Source organism: Prionailurus bengalensis, chromosome D3, assembly GCF_016509475.1.
Source record: "Prionailurus bengalensis isolate Pbe53 chromosome D3, Fcat_Pben_1.1_paternal_pri, whole genome shotgun sequence".
Lineage (NCBI taxonomy): Eukaryota > Metazoa > Chordata > Mammalia > Carnivora > Felidae > Prionailurus > Prionailurus bengalensis.
Window position 1 is genome coordinate 17232363 of NC_057356.1, and position 21253 is coordinate 17253615.

General features: G+C 48.7%; 1 long non-coding RNA gene across 1 annotated transcript; it reads right to left on the reverse strand.

Annotated features, from left to right (window-relative positions):
• Positions 1-2096: 2096 nt before the first annotated feature.
• LOC122470327 lies at positions 2097-18807 on the reverse strand. The gene is made up of 4 exons (XR_006293897.1): positions 18691-18807; positions 12831-12932; positions 3638-3733; positions 2097-2710 (listed from the first exon to the last, which is right to left on the reverse strand). It is a non-coding gene; the product is annotated as an uncharacterized LOC122470327 (long non-coding RNA).
• Between the last annotated feature and the right edge of the window lie 2446 nt (positions 18808-21253).

Below are 21253 nucleotides of genomic sequence, written 5' to 3' on the forward strand. Positions count from 1 at the left end.
AATCACTCAATACGGCATAATGTGTGTATTACTTTATGTGTGTGTTACTGAAAAAAAAAAAAAAGTTTTTTGTTTTTTGTTTTCAGTTTATTTATTTTGAGAGAGAGAGATGAAAGCAGGCTCTGCCCTGTCCACGCACTCAGAGCCCGAAGCGGGGCTTGAACTCACGAAGCGGGAGATGGTGACCTGAGCCGAGGTCGGATACTTAACCGAGCCACCCAGGTGCCCCAATGTTTCTATTACTTTAAAGGGATTGTGGATTGTGGCTGGACAATCGTGGGTGTCATTTCTGACTTGACTGAGGTGAAAGAAAGAAATTCTAAATAGAGCTCCCTGAGCTTGTGTGTGTGTGTGTGTGTGTGTGTGTGTGTGTGTGTCTGTCTGTCCTCAAGGACTCCTGCCAGGATCTCCTACGTGGGGTGGGGGTGGGGGGGCGTCTGTTTATTCCCAGGGCTTTGGTCTGGGTAAAGCTGGCTCCCATCCTCAGACAACTCCTACTCTGTCTGTTTCTAGAATCTTCTCTCTTAATTTCTAGTCACCCGGTCTGGGGCCCCGGCCTGGAAGCTGTGGGCTGTGCTATAATTCCTGTGTTTCCTCAGCACACGGAGTGCTCCGGGGACGAAACTGGCCCAGATGATCCCTTATTGCCTTTTTTATCCAGGAATTAAGGCCCCTTTGGCACAGCTCTGGAGGAGGCTGGGAAGGACAAGGGATCAGCCACCCCAGCTCTGATTCCTTAAAAGTAGAAATCTGAAAACAAGAGCCCTACAGGATGCGGCACAGTCGTGCTGAGTACCTTTGTCCCTGCTGCTCCTGCCAGCTGAGGCGCTCGCTTGGCCCCCAGCCACAGTAACGAGAGTATTATGTGTCGAGCCCCTGCTTGGTGCTAAGCTTGGTGCTAAACCCCTTCCGTGCACTCTCTCATTTAACCTTCATGCCATGGCTGGCATCCAGCCCACTTCGCAGGTGTGGAAGCAGAGGTTTCGTGGTCAAAGAGCACGCCCTGCATCACATGCTCGTCTGGAGTTAGGCTCCAAGGCTTGGGTTAACCAAGACGCCACCCTCCTCAAGTTGCCTTTTCCCCCTGGAGCCCTCCGCCCTGAACTCTGCTCCCATTAGGTGCTACAGATGGTCGGGGTCCCTGCAATCATCAGTTACCCCGGGAGACAGGAGTCTCAGGCAGGGCTGGCCTCAGAATCCCTCTGCTCATTCACAGGAAGCAAACATTTTCCTTCCACACAGGAAATGCTTTATGGCTCCTTTTTGATTAGAAGAGCGATTTATGCTCTTCTAAGACATGCAGATGATACATAAAGGTGTAGAGAAACGCGTGAGCTTCCTGCCTAAGGAACCATGCGTGTGAATGTGTAGTGAGCCCTTCTGTGGGTCAGCCCGGGAGCGGGTAGTGTAGACAGGGGTGCCCAGCAGAGACTCATCCCTGCTCCCAGGAACTCCCTGCTAGCGCGTGGACCTGTGTCCAGCTCGTTTTCCAGGCAAAATCACATGACACACGTTTTTTCCAAAAGAATGGGGCCATCCTGTGGAACTGTCACAATTTTTCTCTTACTATCATCTGATGATGTCCTTCCACTCCCTAAAAGGAAAATAGACCCTACGGAGTGTGGCTTCACCAGGGCTGCCTGAAAGCAAATGGCTTCGGCTTCGGGTTCCCAGGTGAGAAATGCACTCCTCCTGTGAATACCCGCCCCACCACAGGCTGTTTCCCTCTCTCTTCCACCGTCCCCACCTGTAAAACACACAACACTGCCCTCCCATATTCTGTCAAAGAGCAAATGAGATAACACACCCGTAGCACAGTGCCTGACACACAGTAGGGGTTTCAAAAACGCTGGGCTCCTTCTGCTAGGACTTTGTTTTGCATATGAGCCTAGTAGGGTGATTTTGTCTCGAGTTTTATTGTTTCCAACCTGGGGTGCTGAGGCTGAGGTGCTCATGTTTCCTGGCTTAGGACACATTCACATCACTGTCTGCAAGCGTCTTCCGTGTGTCATTCATTCATTCATTCTTTTCCATTTATCCTCACGCCCCACTCTTGTCCACCCCTCCCGTACATGCCCCATAGGCAGCCAGTCTGATCCGTTTGATGTCCTTTTATTTATATTTGTCCCCGGAAAACATGTTTTGTGTGCATGTGTTTTTTTTATTTACCGGAACGGTACGGTGCTGTGGGTTGCATCCTGCTTATTGTTTCCTTCGTGGTGCTGTGCTATTAACATCCACCCGTGCTGTCGTGTCCGCATCTAGGACTGCCCGACGGTGCTCCCTGGTGTGGGTCCACCATAGTTTGCCCCTCCGTTTATGTAGGGGCAGACCCTTACAGGGACTCAGCTTGTTGCCAGCGTAGATGGCGTGGTGGTGACCAGTCTCTCGTGTAGCCCCCCCATCCCTGTCCTGCGGCCTCGGGTGAAATTTCTCTGCGGTGGATTGCCCTTGGCTGCCCTCCCAATCAGTACTTGCATACGATGCCAACATTAGCAAGTTTCTTCTGATTGACCCCACCGGGGGTCACTGCATCGGGACCCCTCCCATCCTCTGCTTGGGATCATTTTTGGAAAGCCAAACGTAAGTGTAACTTTGTAAAGGTCTTCATAGCTATTTGGGATCCCCGCCAACTTCAGAGCTCCGGGGGCTGTTCAGAGCCTCATTGTCCTCACTTGTACGATGGGGTGGGGGGGGGGGAGTAGATCATCTGGAAAATCAGCAGAGCAGAAAGGGTCAGAAGACCTTGGGTTTGAGTCCTAGCTCCGCCATTTACCAGCTATGTGCTCTTGAGCAAGTGGCTTCACCTGTCTGAGCATCTGCTTCCCCATGTGTAACACGGGTCCCTAAAAGTATCCATTTCCGGGGGTATTGTAAGAGATAATGAGATAATGCATGGAAAGCTCTCAGCCCCTTGCCTGGCTATTCCCCACAGCCACTCTTACTGCTGTTGAGATGAAGACTGATGATGGTTGAAATAACGAGAGAGCATAGCTCCAGGTTCTGATCATCCCTGAGCCTATGATAAACGCAGTAGCACAACTAATGGCTTGACCGACTGCATTTCATTTCTTCCCCTGCATTTCCCCATACCACCTGGAGGGGGCAGTAATGAGTCACCAACCTGTGACCTAAGCAATGAACGTTCGCAAGATACAGAAAAAGTCCTCTGCTGAACCTCTTTCTACGGGTTTCAAATCACGAATCCTGCCATTGGATTTCTTTCCTGTGCCCATCCCCAACCTGGCCCCTGCCAACGTTTTTGAAAAGCTGGTAAGTTGAACACATTCTCCTCAGCAAGTGCCGGTCTTCCATCTAGCCTGCTAGGGTTAGCTGGCCTCCCGTGTAAATTTTAATGCAGGTGTTCAGTTTTCATTGTTTGCTGTGCACGTGGACCCTATTCTAATGGGACAGTATATCTCACTTTTATGGAGTAGATGTATGCCAGGCTGCAGACAGGCTTTTCTCTAAATCATTCTCTCACGCTGGATCCCACTTTGTAGTATATACCTGTATTTCTTTTCCAGGTTTTATTTTTAAGCAATCTCTACACCCAACATGGGGCTCAACCTCGCAACCCCGAGGTCAAGAGTCGCACGCTCTACCGACTAAACCAGCCAGGCACCCGAGTATATACCTGTATTGATACGGGCAACAAATGTTTATTGAGCACCTAGTATGGTCCTGCCGCTGTGTTCTCCACAAGGGAAGGCAGGTATTGAACTTCCAGTGCCTAGGAGAAGGCAGATATGGAACAACGAATTACACAGATAGTAAGTTAAATTAAAATGTCACAAAGTTATTATACTGCATTACACTATGCTATGATCTAGTATGCAAACATACACAAATACAGGCACGCAGAGAAGTATGGGAAGAGATAGAGCAAAATGTGACTGTTGATTTTCTTTGGATGATGGGTATATTGAACAGGATTCTTTCAGTTGCAAGGCTCAGAAACTCAGTTTAAACTCATTTAAGTAGGGAAGGGGATTTGTTGTCTCGTGTATTAAGCTGAATGATATGAAATTGTCTTTGGGGGGAGGGGGTCAAAAGTTGCCAACTGTTGGAATTGCATATGGCTCAATTTAATAACTTAAGACTCTATTAAAATACTGACTTCAGGTGTAGTTGGATCCAGGTGCTCAGACAATGTCAGAAATCTCTCTCTCCCTGTCTCAGCTCTCCTTTCTTCTGTGGAGTTGGCTTCATTCTCAGGCAAACTCTCCACACACTGAGGCAAGACTGGCCACTCCCTGCTCCCAACCTCTTTGCAACTTAGGACAAGTAAAAAGAAAAAAAAAGAAGAAGAAGAAAAAAAAGCCTCTTTCTCTCTGATTCCAGGGCAAGTTCTGGGCAGAGCTCTAATTGGCTGGGATTGGTTGTGCTCCCTTCCATGAACCAATCACTGTGGCCAGGGCTGGGATGCTCTAATTGGCCATTTCTGGGTCACATGCTCCTCCCCTCACCCCCACCCCCACCCCCAGCCTGGGGATGGCGTCAGCCACTAATTAGCTGGGTGGAGAGTGAGACATGTATGGTTTTAAATTTGAGCACGGCTACTAGATGAAATGGAAAGACATGGCTGCCTCAGAAAGATTTCAAGCAATTTTTTTTCTTTCTTCTTTTTTTTTTTTTTTTGCCTCTCTACGTTTCCTAAATTTCTACAATGAACATGAATTACTTGCAGAAAAACATTCTCAAGTTATTAGAAAGAAACCCAAAGGTATTGAAAATGGAATTTGGACGCGAATGTGGCCTGGCTTTATTCCAGGCCAATAATGGCTTTCTGTGTTATCCCTCCAGGTACGATTTGCATTTTAACCAGAGTCAAAACACCGTGACTCCAAGGAGAGTGTAATGAAGGAATTTAGGGCACAGAGCGATCCCAGGAGGCCCTGGAGCCCATTGTCTGCCTTCTCTAGGGCCATATTGCCCCGAGATCCGGTTGACCTTGAAAAGCTTTCATGCGGATTAAATCAACAACCTCAGAAGTGGTGTTCAGCTCTGAAACTCAGTTTCCTCACCTGCCAGGTGAGGATAATAACAGTTCCTTCCTTACAGGATTGCTGTGAGATTAGCGAGCCAGCACAGGTAAGCACAGTCCTAAAACAATGGTCACCCCGTACCTGCGCCTCCAGAAGGCCCTCTTCCCAGGCAGGCCGTGGGGGACTGAGCAAAGCTGAATTCAAAGCCAGCCCTGCCATGTACCAGCTGTGTGGCCTCCCACAGGACATGAAACCTCATGGCATCTGAGTTCCCTCACCTGAAAACCGGGCATGAAATTATTCTCGGTGCAGAACTGAGAGAATCTGACAGGGTAGCATTAAAAAAAAATTCTTTTAAATTTATTCTGAGAGAGATTGAGAGCAGGAGTGGGGGTGGGGGGAAGAGAGAGAGAGAGAGAGAGAGAGAGGGAGAGAGAATCCCAAGCAGACTCCGCACTGACAGTGTGTAGCCTGATGTGGGGCTCAAACTCATGAAGCTGTGAGATCATTACCTGAGCCGAGATCAAAAGTCAGACAGTTAACCCCACCGACTGAGCCACCCAGGCACCCCGACAGGGTAGCATTTTAATAAAACAACGTGATGCTTAGTGGACACTCCGTAAACGTTTGCTATTGTTCCCTTTCTGGTGACTTTTAACCTCTTTCCCAGAATCATCAACACAGATCACATCTGTGTAATTAGAGACCGTGTTTTAGAAATATATTTACATGCATAACTATGATCATTACATAACACAGCGAGAAGGCAAATTCATGCAGAATCAGCAAGTTCCTAGGCTATGATTTTAAAGATGTTGATTTCCTTCTTAAAATTTTTTTTTAAAGCTTATTTATTTATTTTGAGAGAAAGAATGTGTGCAGTGGGGTCGGGGAAGGGCAGAGTGAGAGGGAGAGAGAATCCCACGTAGGGTCCCACGTAGGCTCGAACCCCTGAATCGTGAGATCATGACCTGAGCTGAAATCAAGAGTCAGACGCTTAACTCACTGAGCCAGCCAGGCTCCCCCGATTTACTTTTTCTATTTAAAAAAGATATATGTCCAGCTGTTCCAAAATGCTAAATTACCAAAGGTGTTTACTTATAAAATTTTCTGAAGCATGACTTGGGGGCTGATATTTCACACCTTGAGTTGTCTGTCCATCCATCCATTCATCTTTCCTTTTCTTCCTTCCTTTCCTCCTTCTTTCTTTCCTGCCATCCTTCCACCCATCCATCCATTCATGAATCCATATGGCCATCCAATCATTCATCCATATATCCATCAATCCATTCATCTGTTCATTCACCCATCCATCCACACACACACCCCCCCCCATTCATCCCTTCAACATATAATGGATGCTGTGTGCCAAGTCCTTGTTCTGGATGCTGGGCACACAGTGACAAATAAGACAAACACGGTTCCTGACCTCACCGAACTTACTCCAGGTTCCTGGGAAGCAGAATGTGACTGAAAAGGCTGAGGCGGAGCACTGATCCGGGGACTCAGCGTGGTCCCCAGGGGGGTGAGGTGGTCCTCTGGGACACCAGGTGAGTCATTCTCTGCTGTGGAAGCCCCTCCCTGCAGGTGGATCCATGAACCACCCAGGAATGGTCAGTGTGGGTGGGATTTTTAACAGGAAGAGGTGGATGTCCTTGTGTGCAGGGGCCTTGAGCCATCAACTGGCATGTTAACGTGATGTCGCTTTTTTACACCCGAAATTTAAGATCGGGCTTATCCCCATTTAAAAAAAAATTTTTTTTAACGTTTATTCACTTTTTGAGAGACTGAGACAGAGTGCGAGCAGGGCAGGGGCAGAGAGAGAGGGAGACACAGAATCTGAAGCAGGCTCCAGGCTCTGAGCTGTCAGCACAGAGCCTGACCTGGGGCTCGAACCCACGAACTGTGAGATCGTGCCCTGAGCCCAAGTCAGACACTTAAGCGGCTGAGCCACCCAGGCACCCTGGGCTTATAACCATTTTGAGTAGACCCTCACCCTCCTGAGTTTAGCTTCAACTAATCTGAATGGGGTTTTGTTACAGCCAGCATGCCCTCACTGCAGCCCGTGAGGATTATTTTGCTTAATCTTTGTTAACAGCACTGCGGAGCTGGATCTATTACTGACACCAACTTAGAGAAGAGCAAAGACAATCTCAGACAGGTGAAGTGGCTTGGCCTGGGTCAGACACTCAGAGGCGGGGCTTGTGCCCAAGTCCTAAACTGGATTTGAAGGCGAATGTAGGGGAGGGCACTCCAGGCGGCGTAAATTGCGCGCAGGGGAGCTGGGAGAGGGCCCACGGACGTTGCCTTGCGGTTCTGCGCAGGGAGGAGATCGAGGACGTGAACTAGGCACACAGATCTGATCGCCGCTCTCCCCAAGCACATTGGGCCCCTGTGTGCTGGAGAATGCCGACCTAGAGGAGGGTTACTCCACACTGCCCCATTATGAGCACACACCACACCCCCCACACACACACCCCCACCCCCCGCTACCCTGGCGGAGGCTCGTGCAGTGACAGCCCTCATGACAGCCTGGACCAGGGGCCTTTTTCTGCAAACAGATTACATCATTACCTTGAGAGACACTGCGTTGTGAGCATGATAGTTTTACGGCCTGTAGATCCCTACAACTGGAACCATCTGGACTTTTAAAAGCTTGGTAATGCAACAGCATAAACAGGCCTCTGCGTGAGTCTCCCTGCGTGCTGAGATTTAGAACAAGGAGTTTGCCGTCGGGGAGGCAGCCAGGTCTGATGAGGACTCAGGCTCTTAAGGGTTTAGGCAGGGTGATTTGCTGTGCAGCCCCAGGCAGATGTCTCCCCTTTCCTGGGCTTCACTTTTCCTCCTTACTGAGCCTGTTTTCTCAACGCGTAGGGAGGCTTGGAATGAGAAATGATACGCCTGTTCTTTGTTCAAACCACCCCTAAGCCCCTTCTCTCAAGATCCCAGGGTTTCCCACCATCCTGCCACCCCAGTTATGGAAACATCGGTTCCAAGTGGCTAGGATGTGTGTGCCCATGGTGACGGGGATGCTCACAGCAGAGCTCCGTCTGAGGCCCTAAGTGATCTGCACGAAGGGAACACACAGACGTAACTGCAGAAATGCCGGCACGCACTGGGGGCGTGAATGACATATTCTTCTTAAAGGCCAGGCCTTCCCTCCATCACAGCACAGGCCTCCTTGCCTCCAGCCCAGGTTTTCTGTACCTGACCTGAAGGACACCATGAACAGACTGCTTTCAGGCTGAGCTGATGAGCCGTCTGTTTTCACGTTGTCACCCGGGAGGACAGAGTCCAGAGACATTTCCAGGTGTGGTATGTGGGGGATTGGGGAAGCTTTCGAGCCCCCAGAGCTCAGTCGGGGGAGGAAGGCAGAAGGTGAATGGTGACAGACAAGGCGATACCATGTGGCTCATGAGGTTCTGCGGCAGCGTCCCACGTAGTAAGCAGATTAAGAAGAATGATAACAGGAAGTTATTGTCACCAATACAATTGTGGACACATGGCCACTCTCATGCCTTAGTGTATAAATTGGTCCCTGTAGGGAAATTTTGCAGTAGATACTGAGAATTTAGAATGTCCAGACTCTTTGGTCCAACTATTCACTACTAGGGATTTATCCTAAGGCAAAAATTGGACAAGTGCAAATATTTGTATTATAGGGTCACTTGAAAGCTTGTGAGTGAAAGCTTGTAAGTCACACAAATGTCTGACCAATGAGACAGATTTTGTAAAATATACCTCTGCCCCGCAGTGGAATATATACAGCTATTTTTTTTTTTTATGAGCCTGACATCCTGACATCCTTTCCTAGGCATAGAAATGATAAGGCTATTTCTGTTTTGAAACGTGGAATAAAATGATGTCAGAAGGGGGCCTGGGTGGCTCAGTCGGTTAAGCTTCCGACTTCAGCTCAGGTCAAGAGCTCACGGTTTGTGAGTTTGAGCCCTGCCTTGGCCTCTCTGCTGTCAGCACAGAGCCTGCTTCAGATCCTCTGTCCCCCTCTCTCTCTGCCCCTCCTCTGCCCATTCTGTCACTCTCTCAAAAATAAGTAAACTTGGGGCGCCTGGGTGGCGCAGTCGGTTAAGCGTCCGACTTCAGCCAGGTCACGATCTCGCAGTCCGTGAGTTCGAGCCCCGCGTCAGGCTCTGGGCTGATGGCTCAGAGCCTGGAGCCTGTTTCCGATTCTGTGTCTCCCTCTCTCTCTGCCCCTCCCCCGTTCATGCTCTGTCTCTCTCTGTCCCAAAAATAAATAAACGTTGAAAAAAGAATTTAAAAAATAAAAAAAAAATAAGTAAATTTAAAAAAACAAAGATCTTTAAAACATGATGTCAGAAAACTAGACTCCATTCACAAGACTCTTAGTTTTCTCCATCCCCATGGTTTGCTCACAGAGAAGGTTCTTCTCGTTCAGCTTCCTGGACGTCATCTTGCCCAAAGTTCCCAGATCTTCCCAGGGGCTCTAAGCCCTGCTGGAAGTGAAGGCTTTGTTTTCTGAACTTCACTCTCCTGTTGTGTTTCATTGTCTGCCTGGTATTAAGGTGAGCTATGCCTGTGCCTTCCATGCCTTCCTGAACTTGGCTAGATCCATGTCTGAAACACCTTTGATCCCCAGGGCATGGATAATTGTGGGGAAGGAGTAAATGATGCCTAGCAAATTCTCTAACATGAGAGAGAAGTTTATGTGAGGCCCTGCAGCTAATTTCTATACCAAATGCCTTAGTATCACTTGATATTCTGGCTGGTGTTGCCTTGAACTTGCCCCACGTCCTCATGAAGGTCAGCACCAGCTCCTGCTTGCTGTGATGCCTGTGATAAAGAATCCACAAATGTGTGAAACCGCCAAACTAAAGGGGGTAGGAAGAAAAGGTGCTGACCTAAGTAACTTTGGAAACGTGCAGAGTCTGAGAGACTAAAGGCTACCGGAATTGAAGAATTACGTGAATGGATGGTGCATGGTGGGAGCCAGGCTTCTCATTGTTGAAGTATAAAATGAACAAGGGTAGGAGGCTAGATGACTCGTGTGGTAATGGATTAGAGCTGGGGACATCAGTATGAACTCATGTATAGCTTAATATATGTACATGCTGGGGTTTTTGTGTGTGTTTCTTTTTTATTTTAGAGAGAGCGAGTATGAACAGGGGAGAGGGACAGAGGGAGAGAGAGAGAGAGAGAGAGAGAGAGAGAATTTTAAGCAGACGCCATGCTCAGGGCGGAGGCTGACTCAGGGCTTGATCCCATGGGAGCATGACCTGAGCCAAAATCGAAAGTTGGACACTCAACCGACTGAACCACCCATGTACCCCATACATATTGTTACACACAGAAATATTTATATACACTTGTGTATATGTAGGTCAGCGTGCTGACAGTTCCTGCTCTTCACTGAGAGGGCCTAGAAGCAATGACACCCAGTAGCAACACAAACATCTAACGCCCGGGTCTTGGTTTAAAACCCCATTCTCCCATAAAAGGAACAAGGGATTGTAGGAGAAATGGCTGATTCAATGACCAGGACGGTAAATATGCAAGGTGAGCCAGGAGCACCTTATCCTGCCATACTGTAAGAATGCGCTTCAAACTAAAAACGAAAAAGAAATTGGGGTATGTCAAAGGAACAAAGGAACCAACTGAGAATCTCCCAGGGGCCCAAGCTGGGACAATGTGAACCAGATAAATAAAGAATTATTGGATTATAACTCAACGTGTAAAACAAATAGCCATGAGTCCATACTGATATAAATAAATGATTGAATAACTTAAATGGGAAAGAGACACAAGTATCCCATGCGGAAGAATTCCAAATAATTTATGTAGATAGTCTGCCCTCAAGGAGGGGGAGCATAACTCTTCACTTCTCAAGTGTGGGCCAAGTGTGGGCTGTGCACGTTAACTTCCCTCCAAAGTGTATGGGATGGAAAGGGGGCAAATGAGCACCTTGACAGTGGAGAAATCTGACAGACACTACCTCAGCCAGATGGGATCAAGGCCCACATCAGGGGTCATGTGTCATGTTAATGCTATGTATCCTTGATATGATGTGATGAAAATTTTCTCTCTCCAGTCTTCCTCCCCAAAAGCCATAACCCCAGTCAATTCATTAAGGAAAAAAAATCAGACAAGGGTGCCTAGCTGGCCCAGTTGGAAGAACGTGCGACTCTTGATCTCATGAGTTCGAGCCCCATGTTGGGTGTAGACATTACTTAAATAAACGAATGAGAACTTAAAAAAAAAAAATTTTTTTTGGTACTAATAGAGACATTCTACAAAATACCTAACCAGTACTCCCGAAAAGTGTCAGGGTCATCCAAAATGAGGCAAGTCTGTGAAACCTAAGGAGACGTGACAACTATATGAAAGGTGCCATCGTGGATGGGATTCTGGATGCCAGAAGGGAAGTTAAGTGAAAAGTAAGGAAAATGTGAATAAAATATGAAGTCTGGTTAATAATTATGCATCAGTATCAGCTCATCAGCTGTAACAAATGTACCGTATTGAGGTAAGATGATACTAATAGGCAAAACTGAGCGGGGATATGTGGGAAGTCTCCATACTCTCTTCTCAAATTTTCTGTCAGTGTAAAACTTTTCTAAAAAAGTTCAGTCTATCTTTAAAAAAATTACCAATTAGGTACAGGTGAAGAATGATATCTTGGGTTTTCTTTAGTTAACTTTCTTTGTTTACTGTTGCTGTGAAGCATTTTCATGTATGTGGTGGCTACTTCTATTTCTTCTGTGGATTGCCGATGGTCACGTTGTGGGGTTATTTGTTACGTGGCACTGTAGCCATAGCTAACTGATACAATCTTACTGAATTCCTGCAGCCCTATGAAGTATTATTTGTCCCCTTTCCATTATTCAAATATCCATTAAACAGACGAAGCAATGGAGACCCAGAGAGACTAAGTCATTTCCCCAAATTCAGACTCAGTGTCTCACCTAAGCTTTGAACCCACGGCTGTCTGACTCCAGAATTTTCTGACCACCACGCTAGACTGTGAAGTACCATGAGTGATGATGGCAGGGGGAGGGGAGGGAATCCTGACAGCTAGTTGGGCGTCCAGTGACGAGCTTTGAATTCTGCGCTTTCGTGTAGGGATGCCAGTATGCCAAAGAGGGGCACCATGCAGCTAAACTACAAATGATATAGGATATCCTCGGGGCGCCTGGCTGGCTCAGTCGGTGGAGCGTGCGACTCTTAATCTCAGGGTTGGGGGTTCGAGCCCCACGTCGGGTGTAGAGATTACTTAAAAATAAAATCTTAAAACAAGGAGATCCTCGAGTGGCTGCCATGAGAAATGGCTCGTGAGGGCACCAAACTTCCTGTCCCAAGCAGGGGGGCTGGGGTAAGGACACTCCAGACTCTGCTGAGAATAGCAAAATGGGCTCTCTGGAGTTGTGCCTAGAAGAAATGCGATTGTCAGGTGCTAGCAGGCAGCACAATCCCATGTCATACATTATCATGATTTAACGTCAAGGCTCTGAATACTGGAGCCAGGAAGCACTATCTCCTCTCAAGAATGCTTAACCAACGCCCAAGATGTGGGGGCCCGCACTCACTGGCTCCTGCCTTCCCAGGGCTCGACCTCAAGGAGCTGGACTGAAATCTGAAGGTTCTGGGCTCAAGAACCAGGTTTGACCTCTGGCTCAGCTGACTGTGCTGTGCGGCCTGGGGCAAGTCAGCTCAGTGCTCTGGTCCTTGGTTTGTTCATTAGAAAATGAGAACCGTAGCCCTTGCCCTACTGACCTCACGGAATTTTCCAGTGGATAAATCATAGTACTGATGGTTACTGCACACTCTCCACATACCAGAATTTTGCATGCATCGACTCTGAATACTCACAGCAATCTTAATGGGCGGGTGCTTATACTATCCTCGTTGTATAGATGGAAAAACAGGTCTGGAGGCAAAAACAGACTTGTCACTTGCCTGAGGTCACCCAGCCTGCAAAGATTAAGTCGGAATTTAGAGCCCATCCTGTTCACCAAAGAGGATGTCACTCACCATATTCCCATATGATGCTAGACGGAAAAAAAGCTTGAGGAACTTGGGACCCTTGGGGAAGAAATTGGCCGGGGGGGGGGGGGCAGGCTGGAGAAGCAGGATAGGTGGGCGTGGTTACCAGCCAGGGCTTGGTCCTCATCGCCGGTTGGGTGTGCACACAGGGGGTTTGGAGAAGCAAGGTGCAGAGAGAAACCAGCCTGAGTGGACAAAGCTGGCAGAGGGGACAAAAGAGAGTTGTGGCAGCGGCCCAAAAATCATGCAAATCTGGTGAAGACAGAAACACCGGAAGGGGAGTTTTAGGAAGCTTTGCTCACAGATGGGCTCTGTAATCTCCATCCTCTGGCCTCCGCTATACCTGCAGTAAAATCCCCGGGTTTTGCCAATGCCTTAAGAGGTGAGTCCAGGTGCGCTTTGGATTTTGACAGCCTGAGACTGGCCACAGAGTGGCCAGGGGGCCGACCCCATTCCTCCGCCCTGGGCTCCTTGGCATGAGCCTGCCTCAGGCCCAGGACAGCCCCAGGGAGTCCGCAGGCTGCGGTTTCCGGAAGCTCTGGCTCCGAGTCCATCAAGGACAACAGATTTTTTTTTTTTTTAAGTTTATTTATTTAGAGAGAGAGCGCGCCGCAGGGGAGGGGCAGAGAGAAAGGGAGGGAGAGAATCCCAAGCAGGCTCTGTGCCGTCTGCACAGAGCCTGATGTAGGGATCCATCCCACAAACCGTGAGACCATGACCTGAGCGGAAATCGAGAATCGGACGCTCAACCAACAGAGCCACTCCTGCGCCCCAAGGACAACAGCTTTTTTTTTTTTTTTCAACGTTTATTTATTTTTGGGACAGAGAGAGACAGAGCACGAACGGGGGAGGGGCAGACAGAGAAGGAGACACAGAATCGGAACCAGGCTCCAGGCTCTGAGCCATCAGCCCAGAGCCTGACCCGGGGCTCGAACTCACGGACCGCGAGATCGTGACCTGGCTGAAATTGGATGCTTAACCGACTGCGCCACCCAGGCGCCCCAAGGACAACAGCTTTTTAAAGGAGTTAACTGTGCAGGCGGAGCATCCTAGCTGGGTCCTGGCCGAGGTGTCTTCTCGAACAGATGTGAGTTAGAGGCCCAGTCAGCCTTCTCTTTCCCTTCCTTTTACCTTTTTCTTGGCCATTCCTTCTTTCTCTTTCTCTCATTTTCTTCCTTCCTTCTCTCGCACTTCCCATCTCCCCCTTTCCCTCCAGGTCCCACTCTCTTGGACAGCAGGATCCTGGTGAGTTGTGTTGTTTTTTTTTTTTTTTCATCATCTCATCTGGTAAAATATGGATCATTCACCTTCCATTCTCGGGGTTATTTTCTAAGCGTTTCTTCCACGTAGCTACACAACCTTCTTCCTTGTTAATGGCTATGTGATGTGCCACCAAGTACTCTCATTTGCATAACGGGCTCCCTGTTGTGGAACACTGGGTAGTTTCTAGGTTTTGTATCCTTACAGGTGAAAGTATTCGTTTTTTCTGGTCTGCCGTGTGTGGGGCTCGTGGGTCCAAGTTAAGTGGGGGCCTGGGAGGCACGAGGTAGATGATTGGCATGGGGTGGTAGTTCGTCCAGGAGCTGCTTCCTGCCTGCCCTCATCCCCAGGGCAGCTCGGAGTATACAGCAGGTGCCTCATGAATGCTGCCTGAGGATGCCTCTCGGCCTCTATTCCTGCACCTGGCACACTGCCTCAGTGCGCTCTCCATTGAAGCGTCCTCTTTCCCACCTGGCCGTGACCTTCCATAGCCTTTTTATCTCTATGTCCCCCGTGCCTGGCACCAGGAAGCCCCTCAGGAATGGAAGGGAAGGAAACAAAGTAAAGGAAGAGGAAGCCAGAGAATGCTCACTTACTCTGGCCACCCCTCATTAATAGGGCCTGGGATTGCCGTGGGACATTAGTGACAGAACATGTTGACATTGTGTAATTTATTAGCCTGAACTATACAAATTATACCTTCCCCCAGGATGCCCGCGACGAGAAGCTGCTTTTCATGAGTTTATCCTGGGGACTCGAATAAATAAGCAGAGAAACAAAAAAACCTCATGAATTTTTTAAAGAGCTTATTGGAATCGGGAGAAAACCTGGTGTTCCGGGTGCAGAAGTAAGTATCCAATAGATCAGCATTCATTTCTCTTTACCCTCTGAAGTCTTTTTTAATCCTCTTGCTTGCCAGTGTTAATCCGTGTTTTTCTGTGAATCTCTCTCCAGATCGGCAAGTGAACAATACCCACCCAGGGGGCTTCTCCCCATGCATTTCCCACCACACTGGGGGGTGGGGGGGAGGCCAGTGCCTGGTGAAGGGTGGGCCTTGGAGCCCCAGAGGTGCTGTGACCCCATCCTCTGCGTGAACCTGTAAGGAGTGAGATTAGAGGTGTGGAATTGCCGCGCTGAGAGCCTTGGTGTCCTCTTAAAAAAAGCTTCTTGGCTATGAGAAACACCTGAGTTGATCATCCCCCAAATGTCAGCCTCGCCGAAAGTTAAGCGGTTTACAAGGTCTTGCTGAGAAATTCCATGTATTAGAAGCTAATAGAAGGTCAGCATTTTCCATTTCGATTTTGTTTTCTTCCTGCTGCCCAGGGTCTAGGTAATACTCTCTTTGGCATTTTGAAGATGCTTCTATGAATTGTGGCATGGTAGCTAAGCGCTTGATGGGATTTACCCTCCCAAAGCCTGTGAAACAGAAGTTGTTATTATGTCCATTTTGTAAATGAGGAAATTGAGGCTTGCGTGGAGAGGGGTCCCTTGCCCAAAGTCACACACAGCAGGTGATGGAGCTGGGTTCTGTCTGATGTGTGTCGGAATCCAAAGCCCATGCTTCGATGCGTTATGACTTCTTCCTCTACTTGGCACGTCGGGAATGTCTCCTCCCCTCCCTTCCCCTCTGCAGTCGTCTTCCTCGGTGGTGACTCCGTAATCGATGCTAGCAGCCCGAGATCCAACTTAGAGAACTGCAACCTTGAATAGGCACAGTGGACATTCCATCTCTGGTTTCCTCTAATTTCCTGCAGCCAAGGTCAGCGAACTATAGCCCTTGGTCCAAATCCGGCCCGCTGCCAGTTTATGTAAATAAAGTTTTATTGGCACTCAGCCACGCACATTCATTTACACATGGTCTGTGGCTGCTTTCAATGCTACAAAAGCACAGATGAGTAGTGGGACAGACACCATATGGTCCACAAAGCCTAAAATATTGACTTTCAGGCGGTTAGAGAGAAAGTTTTCTGACTCCTACAATGCAGAGTTGTCAACGTTTATTACCCCAGAATCTAACGTGATAAATGATAACACCAGTCCTGTGAGTAGATGGCATTTTTGGAGGGCCAACTATGAGCCAGGCATTCTGCTAGTTGCTTTCAGGGGATGATCTCCTGGAATCCTCCAACAATAGCATCAAGCAGGTGCTCCGAGAGGTGAGTAACTGCCCATAGTCACAGTCACGGGGTCTGAGACACGACCCTTGAGCTGTCTGGCAGTTCATACACTGCAAAGTGTTCTACAGCAATAAAGCGCCGTTTCCAGATTGTCTACCCAGTGCCTGGCATCATGCTGCATGCTGGGATGCAGCGTGATACATGACAAGCAAGGGACGGTCTCCATCCTTGGGAAACCCGTGGACTTATGGGAAAGACAGGCCTCCATCTAGATCAGCTGGCGAGATGAGCAGTCAAGAGCTCACAGGAGGAAGAAGCACCTGAGAAGGTGAACTTCGAATTAGGTCTTTCATGACGAACAGAAATGTGATCATTGAAATAGAAGAGGGAGAAGAACACCCTAGGGACAAGTTAAGCAAAGGCTTGGATTGAAATAATTGCCAGGCACCGGAGTCTAGGGTGAGTGAGGGGCAGAAGGGAGCAGAGGGTGGTCACAAACGACAATAGGACTTGTTCGAGACCGGAAGAGGAGAGGTTGGGATGTGATGCTGGGGACTTTGAAAATGTGCTTTCCTTCTCTTATCTAGAAAGAGCCTCAGGTTTTGCCATCCCTTTTCCATCTGGTAGGTAGTAGGTGCTCAAGAAATGCTTCCAAGAATCAAATGTCAGCCCTCGCAACAGGGAGCAAGCTTGCATTTGTCTGTCCTTGTGGGACGCTCACATGGCAGCAGGCAGCAACCACCACCCAGGTGACAATGACTCATGCACCTGGGACCACCAGGCTTCCAAAGAGTTTCAAGTTCGAGGTTGACTCCATTGGGTCTCTGGAGAGGGGCTTTCCAGAAAAGTCTCCTACTTTCCTACCTGTGCTCAGATGGCAGGACAGGGGTCTTGTACCCTGAAAGAACTACCCTTCCATCATTGATCATTTGCTTGGGTTGGATGAGGAGATGGGGAGAGCCCTGCCTTTGGGGCCATCACCGTCCCCCATCCACCGTCCGTAGGTTTCTGGTGTGTGACCTTGGGCAAGTTCCCTACTTTCTCAGAGCCTCGGTTTTCTCGTATATAAAATGGAGGCCATCCCTGTGTCATGGGGTTGTTATGACAAGTACAGCCTGCCATATAGTAAAGGCCCAATATTTATGATCGGTTATTATTTTTACTATGATTAGCGATCAGATTTCTGTATCAGTCGGCATTTGCTGCCATCATGCCAACAGTCTGTGTGATTTATAAAAGCATTTATTTTTTGTTCCCTCTCACAGTTTCCTGGATCCGTTGGGGACGGTTCTGCGGGTTGGGTTTAACCATCTCCCTTGTCTTTTATCCTGGGACCGGTGCTCACCTAAGACATGCTCCTCTGAAGGCAGGGAACAGAAATTTCAAGAGAGGCGAGTGAAAACTCAGGGCCCGCCTAAGGCTTGCGCTCAGAACTGGCCCACAGTTATCTCAAAATATCCCATCGGCCAAAGCAAGTCACACGGCCCAGCCCAATAGCACGGGTGGAGAAAGGCGGAAGAATTGTGTCACTCCCACGGCTGCCAGGATTCCTAGCGTGGCTGCTGGCCATGTGATTCCACCACCTACCCAACATTGCCTTCCGTATTTCGCACAGAAGGCTGTCTCCAATCACAGAGCATCTTAGAGATTGGTGACTGTCCATAGGACACTGTATGTTTTGTATCAGTGGGGTTCTGACGAGGTAGTCTCTGGCTGAATTTCCGGACCAAGATTAATTTGCTGCTGGAATGTGAAGACGGCCACCCTCACACCCCCACCGCGGGTCCAGCGTGAGGGAAAATAAGGAGACAGCCCCCGTGTTGGACAATAACCGCCCAAATTCCAATACTCAGGGCCCGACATTGCCCGTTCAGTTTCCTGTGGCTGAAATTCTTGGTTGTTCCGCTGCTAAAACCAGGGTGGCTATTTACTCTGGGCACCAATGGCTGTTCTTAGCCATATTGATAAACAAGGCTTCCAAAATCATCTCAATACCAGGAACAGTTCATTTAAAACAGAAGCAGCAACACCACCAATGACAAAATCGACAGGTCAGTCCTGTGGTGTCCACCCTCGCCCAGGGGAGCCTGGTGATGAGTTGAGGAGTATTTTCGGACACAGACAACAGCAGGCCTGGCCCAGATCCACTCATTCCTTCAGTAGCGCTTCCCAGGGAGTTCCAGTTATTTCCCAATTTGTTCCAGCCACACCACCCTTTTGTGGCTTCGTTTGGGCATTGAGGTCATCGAGAGATGACTGACTTGGGCAAAGCAGAGAGTAGGGGGAGGAAAGATTCTTCACTGACTCACCCACTCACTAATTGCTGAGTGTCTTCAGGGTCCTGAGCTGGGGGTTCAAAGCTGAAGGAAGCAGAATGTCCACTGTGCTGGCCGTTTGGCACGGCAGATCCTCCTTCCACGTATCTTTTTTAGGGTAGGTGGTTGGCTTCCCATCAGCCCCCGCGCGGCAGATGATTGGTTCAAGCTAATCCCGGCCATACGATTCTCTTGCGGATAATTGGTTGAGGGGTTAGCATGTGACCCAGTTCTGCCCAATGAGAAGTGAGGGAGAAATCTGTCCGTGGCCTTTGAGGAACTTTCCCTCACGACTAAGAAGGAGCTGGAGGAAGGGGTGGGTGCTGCTCCCCAGCGTTTGCAGTATGTGCCGGTGTGACAGCCACGCTTCTGACAGCCATCTTGACACGTGCTGCAAGGTAAGAGATGAAACTCGCTCCGGCAATGGCAGAATGGAGAGATGGGGACTATATCCTCCCTGATATCATTGAGCTGCTAAGTCTTTTTTTTTTTTTTTAATGTTTTTATTTAGTTTTGAAGGACACAGAGAGACAGAGCATGAGCAGGGGAGGAGCAGAGAGAGAGGGAGACACAGAATCCGAAGCAGGCTCCAGGCTCCGAGCCGTCAGCACAGAGCCCGACGCGGGGCTCGAACTCACGAACCGCGAGACCATGACCTGAGCCGAAGTCGGCCGCCCAACCGACTGAGCCACCCAGGCGCCCCGAGCTGCCAAGTCTTTAAGTGCAAAGGCCACTCTATCCTTGGACTTCACACTCTGTGGGGTAAGAGGTTTCCTCCAGGATAGGTGGGGGTTTCTGTTATCCGCATCCCAAGGCTTCCTACTTAATGCTGCAATATTATTGTAGAAACATGATTTATCTATAAAGGAGCAGGCGTGGAGAAGTGGGTTAAGTTGTCAGCTGGGAAACATCGGAATTAGGTTGTGAACCCAGGACTCTCTGCCTCCAGCCCTCTGTCTGCATAGGTGACCTTATAGCTGGCCTCTGAGAATGCGCATAACAGATGTTAAGCATCCAGTATGGGCCGTGCTGGATGCTGAGGGGGTAGGGAGCTCATGCCCAGAGAGAATGGTGAAGATCCTATCAGAAGAGCAGAACACGGGGGTGCCTGGGTGGTTCAGTCAAGTTGAGCGTCGGACTTCGGTCCAGGTCATGATCTCGCAGTTCTTGAGTTGGAGCCCCACATGGGGCTTGCTGCTCTGAGTGCATAGCCTGCTTCTGATCTTCTGTCCCCCTCTCTCTGTGCCCCCCCCCCGCTCATGCTCTCTCTCTCAAAAATAAACAAAACATTTTAAAAATTTAAAAAAGAAAGGAAGAGCAGAACATGACAGGTGGGGGGTAGGGCCACACATGCTTTGCTAGTGCTGGGCTACAACCCCTCTCCCATCCCCCCGTACCGTCCACAGCAAACGGCCGCATTACCTAGGATCATTTGGTCCAGTGGCAAGCACTCCCATTTCACATTCAGATTAGACCTGGGTTCGAATCCTGCCTCTGCTACTCCTTAGCGCTGTGACACTGGGTATGTCCCACCACCTCCGAGTCCGTTACCTTGTGGTTCTGAGGACTGGACATGATGAATGCACATTGCCGGGCACTTGGAAGATGCTCAAGCGAATGATAACTATGAGGACGCTTATGGCAGGATTCTTACGAACCTTGAGAATCACACCACAAAAGGAGTGCTGTTCTAATGGCAGGAAGACCCAGGTCCTAGTCCCAGCTCTGCCATGATGAGCTGTGTGACGTCAAGCCATCCCTGCCCTCTCTGGCCCATTTACTTGCTCCCGTCTGTAGAATGATGGGGTTTGGCTTGACCAATTGTTTTCAAACTCTGCTCCATGGAGCTCTAGAGATTCACTGGCTCTGTAACGAGGAAGAGGCCCGGTAGCAGAAATGGGGCGCCCCCCCCCGCCCCGCTTCAACGCCACGGTTCTTTTGTTATTTCTTTCATGGGACTGGGTTTTCTGGAAGATGCTCTTTGAAGAGAGGCTTCTGTTGGTTTAATTTCAAAAAAGAAGAAGAAAAAGGCAGCCTGAAATACTCCAGATTAGATTACTAAATTCCTTCCATTTATTCAGTGGTTGACAGTGTGAACTTTGGAGTTCAACCCACCCGATTTGAAGGATGACTCTGACATTATCTACCTTCGTTAACTTGGGGAAGCAAATAATTTCCTGAGCCAGTTTCTAATCATCTACCAGCCATTCCTGGGAGTCTCTTTCCCCTCATCTCTGCCAGCAGGAGGTGTTATAGCTCTTTAAAATGTTTGCCAGTTCAATGGGCACAAAATGGTGTTTCATCGTCACTTGAACTTGCATTTCCCTAACTTGTAGAGAATTTAAGCATGTTTGCCTGTATTTATTTGTTGGCCACTCAGATTTCTTCTGTGAATTCTCATCCTTTGTTCATTTTTCTATTGGATCATTTGTCACTTGTTAATTTGTGAGAGCTCTTTCCTATAGTGTGGACATTACCCTAATACGGTATGGGTTTTATCTTTTACCTGCGTTACGGCTTTTTTCTAGAACGATCACTTGTCCTTTTTTTTTTTTTT